Raw genomic sequence first — 5,122 nt, forward strand, 5'->3', positions numbered from 1 at the left:
AATGTAATATAAAAATGTCCATCAAATATTGATTGAATAAATCAAAGAAATATCTCCTCGACATACCATTGTTCTCATTTATAAAACTGTCTATTTAACGTTTTAAAAACATCAGCAAAGAATATTATTTATTTATTATAAAAAAATATTTACAAAAAATGTTTTTATATTAGCAATCAAACATTGGGATGATATATTATTGTTAAAATATCATTCATGCATAATTTTTGATGTAAAAAAATGTTTATAAAATATTTTTTGGTAAATATTTTTGACAAACATATATATAACCAGTCAATAATATCATGAAAATATTATGTGTTAGCTGGGTATCACCTACCACACATAAGATATCTAAAGTCTAAGTGAACATGTTTGCTTACACTAGTCAATTCCATCATTAATGTTTCATCAATTTAGCATCAGGCAATCATTTAGGAAAACAGAATTTATATATATTATGATGACAAAATTACTTTTTGTACATAAATTAATATTTAGTTTAACATGGAGGTAATCAAAATTAATTAAATAATTAAATTTTACATTGCTTGTAGTATATGTTTTATGTATACTATGCAAAAGGCCAGTTAAAATGCTTTTTGTTAATTGGTTTTAAAATTAATACAATTTTTAATAATCGAAATTGCTTATTATGCAGCAACCATGACAACGAAAGCGTTTTGTTCTTGCTTATAACATCAGAAACATGCGAAAGTTATTTTTTTCTAAACATTCATTTTGCTCACAATCATATTAAGGATCCGATCTAGCTTATAATGTTTTCTAAGCATTCAATTTACACAAAATCTATGGAATCTCTTTTTGTTGTCCACAGTTTTTAATGACGACGTTATATTCACTTTTATTACCAACAATACAGTCTATTTTTTGAAAAAGATAGAACTTTAGAATGTCAATCAAAACCAGAATAAAAAATGTCGCTGATGATATCATGATAAATGAGTCAATATAAATAGATGAAGCACGATAAAATCCGGATACAATAAATAAATAAAAAGTCGGTCTAACGCACCACATTATAAAGAGGGCGCGAGACATTGTATGGTTATAAAGTGAAGTGTTGAAACGGCAGATGGAGAATTCTTCAGTTCTAAAATGGAAAACAACATACAAAATGAGAATATGTTTAAGTACTTTATCATTGTTCTACTAATCTTTAAAATTTTAATAAATTTTGTCAATCACATAATTATAAACTTACTGGTATCTTGATGATGTTTTAATGATGTAATAATTGTACATTTTTCTCAAGGATGAGCTAGCTTACACTGTTGAAGGTTTCATTGAGGTATTATTTTTTATATCTATTAAAAAAAGTTCAATTGAATGTTCTTTGCCTTACGTCAAGTAGCAGATACTTAATGCATGATTACAATGTGATTTCAACAAATAGCTAGTTGTGATAAATAATAGAAATGAAATTCGAAAAATGTTATTCATAACCATTACTATTTTTTATTTTAAAATCGACCTAGACACATTATCGCCAAAATGTGTACACAGAATATCACTCGGAAAAAAATTTCATAATGACTTAATCATTACGAGGTCGAAAATACTCAATATAATTATATTTCTTTTTATTTGACCACTTTGGAAAATTGCAAAAATATATTATTGTCATTGCACACTTTAATATCTTACAAACTAAAAATAATACTAACCAGAAAATGATGACGTTTTGTATACTGTCTGGTATAATACTACAAAAGACGGGACAAAAAATAGCAAATATTCTAGGAAGTAACCGCTAGTCGAAGGTGTCTGATGCTCAAAGCAATAGAAAGATGTATTAGGTCGGGGTTCGTTAAGGATGTGTAACATACTAATTGTCCCATCGTTGAGGCATTGATAGTAATCCATGAGGTTCCAGTCTTTCAGGTATGAATCACAGTTAATGTGTTTGGTTTGCTTAGGTTTTTCAACAATCAGACATATTGACAAGAAATAGTTCCACATAATAATTAGTATAAACGATAAATAGAGGTAAACAAAACAGACGACTTTTACTAACATTTTTTTTAATGGAACGGACGACAATATAATTGTGCCGAGTAGTACGGAACAGGTCAATGAAACTGTAGGCATACTTCTGAGAGGGAAATAGAACACGAAAACATTTGTTTTATTCCAGTAAAGTTTAACAAAATATAAAACACGAAGCAGCTCAAATATATATTCAACAATTATAATCCTGATAAAAATTACTGAATATTTGTGTTGTGCCGACCTATACAGCGGCACTAGCGCGACAGAAACAATCAAAGTCAAAGTAATAATAAGAATTACTGGCACTAACGATACATCCATATTTGAATTGATATTCTATCAAACTACTAGTTTTAAATCATTCTTCTTATTAATGCAAAATCTGGATACCCTGTAAAAGATCAATGGGAATCGATTTAATTTGTATTGAAGCCCAAACAGGAAGTGTAATTGTACTTTTTAAAAATCGGTATGTGTTGTTTGTCATATAGTTTTAATTTAATTATTATAAGTGTTGTAGCCTTTTTCGTTATGATTATCCTATACTAGTAATCGAAATTATTATTTGTTTTACATATATTTAGTAATAATACGTATTTGTATTTTACGAAAATGGTCTAGGTAAAATCCCCAATTTTTTCTATAGAATGAAATGCCTGTACCAAGTCAGAAATAGGACAATTATTTTCCATTCGTTTAACGATTTTGAGCTTTTGATACTACCCTTTGTTAAGTAACTTTCTGTTTTTAAAATTTCCTTGATGGTTTTCAGTCTTGTTATTTTACTCTTTCATATATTTTGTGTAAAAATAAAATTAAAAATGGAAATGGGGAATATGTCATAGAGAAAACAACCCGACCATAGATCAGACAACAACCGAAGGCCACTCATGAATATATATTTCACAAGAAAACTGCTTACATTTAATGTACAGAAATTTTACAAAACCAAATACGGGCTCTTTATCGCATGTTATGTTATGTACTTTCTTGAACTAATTCACAGAAGCTTACCTGATTCCATCGAACAGGACCAAGTGCACACCTTTTCGTACAAAGGCAAAATTTCGATTTCACTTAACTTCCTGTTTAACATTTACTGAAGATTTGTTGAGGTCATCTTATCTATATAAATCACCATTCGATTTAAATGATTGCAAACTGAAATCCTTTACTTTCTAGTAGTTTAAACCTATACGACGAATATTGTTCCAATTATTGGCCAATAGTGATGATATTCGCATTTTTTTAAAAGAATTTTAACAACACTAAACAAGAACCTTCATACACAGTTAAGTGAAGTACTTTCAAGAGAATATTCAGATGTAGGATGACTGTTTACTTTCTCTGCTACTGTTATAAAACTGAGGCTACTAGGGCTTTAAGGTCTTTTCTCATGCAGTTAATTCAAATTAAAAAAAGTTGAGAAAAAAAAAATCATCTGTTCGTAAAATTATTTCATCCGATTAATTCCTCAGCTTTGGGAAAATATGTTCAGTAGGTTCTGCATTTATTTTTATTTTTATTGTCCAATCGCAGTGTTCAGATATCATTAACAGAAGAAGGGTACACACAAAAGCAACTTAAGTCCCCGAAAATAAGTACTATACTGCCACCTTGAACGCCACAATTAGACCAGGATATGTTTACACTTCTGAAGCACCTAAATTCAATCCCGGGGTACGTATCGATCAGACCGTTATGTTTGTGTATTCTTTTTTTGCCATTTCGTCGGTGTTCGCTTTTTTTAGCTTGTTTTCGACTAATAAGATTACATGTCCTTTTGTTGTCTTTCGCATTTGCTTATGTAACTGCTCTCGCTTTGTGTGGTTGTTAAATTTTCAAACAACCAGGTAATTTAATATTCAGGCGCCAAAGTGTCATATGATATCGGCGCTGAAATGACGCTGTATGGTTTTTTTATTTTTGCTTTTGAAAAATTAAATCAGTATCATTTCTTTCCCTCGCGTAAAGTTTCTACTTTTCAGTACATCCTAGATTATGTTTAATATTGGGCGTTTAAAAGTTTTATTTTCGTGTACTGCTTTCAACTAACTGACAAAAAGTATTACATAAAAAGTAAATAGAAATATCGAATACTGAGCTAAAAGCAAAATTCAAACTAGACTCGAAAGAACCTATGTAGCTAACCTGAAACTTTGATTCTTTATAGTAAAAAGTCATCACTAAAAGAGAATAACCTGTATTACGCATATTCATTTATAACAACGAGTTAACTGACAATTTCAATCATATTCACATATTTGTAAATGATCCTGATATAAAAAAAAATACAACAAAATGGAAGCTTTTAACGACATTGACTGGCAAATTTCTATCTATTACATTTTTCAAGATAATAGGCAACGAATTAAACAATTTTGAAAATATATTTACTTAAAGACAACTTCAAGGAATCGAATTAATATGTATATCATGTTGTCATATTTGTAGATCTGGTTTTGCTGATTATTTTTGATTTTTGAAGATTCGATACATCTAATGATAAAATAAAGATATAAGTCAATGTCGTGAAGATTGTAGAAGTCGTCTTCAAAGGGCTATAACTGTAATAAGGAGTCATCTGAAAATTTTGATCATGATTACTTATATGTAGATCTTTTCTTGCTTATCGTTGTTGTATTTTAAAGGTTATCTCCTTCTATAAAATTTTCGAGATATTGGCAAAAACAATATTATATGATAAATTTGTCAATTAAGGTCAATGAGTCGTATAACAAAGTTTTGACATAGACGGACAAAGTATAGAGTTCCCCAATGTTTTATGCTAAGTCATGTCGGCCATCATGGTTGACAGGCGGGGTCATCAGACACATATTTAAAACAAGATACATCAATGTTGATCGGTTAAATTTAGCCATGTAGTATCATAGGAGAGAATATTTGTATCAATGGACAACGATGGACGACACCGACGGATGATGTTCGCCAAGTGATGAGAAAAGATCAATTAGCCTATTGGCCAGGGGAGCAAGAGATGATGAGGCCATAAGAAATGACACAATCAAATGATATCAACCAACGGTACAAATGAAAAACTATTTCCATAATCCTGACTTGGAACATACATTCTCCAAAGACAATGGTG

General features: G+C 29.8%; 1 long non-coding RNA gene across 1 annotated transcript; it reads right to left on the reverse strand.

The window, feature by feature from the left end:
* Positions 1-1,091: 1,091 nt before the first annotated feature.
* Positions 1,092-3,132, reverse strand: LOC143068781 (uncharacterized). The gene is made up of 3 exons (XR_012976249.1): positions 3,028-3,132; positions 1,689-2,404; positions 1,092-1,114 (listed from the first exon to the last, which is right to left on the reverse strand). It is a non-coding gene; the product is annotated as an uncharacterized LOC143068781 (long non-coding RNA).
* Between the last annotated feature and the right edge of the window lie 1,990 nt (positions 3,133-5,122).

This window comes from Mytilus galloprovincialis, chromosome 3, assembly GCF_965363235.1.
Source record: "Mytilus galloprovincialis chromosome 3, xbMytGall1.hap1.1, whole genome shotgun sequence".
Lineage (NCBI taxonomy): Eukaryota > Metazoa > Mollusca > Bivalvia > Mytilida > Mytilidae > Mytilus > Mytilus galloprovincialis.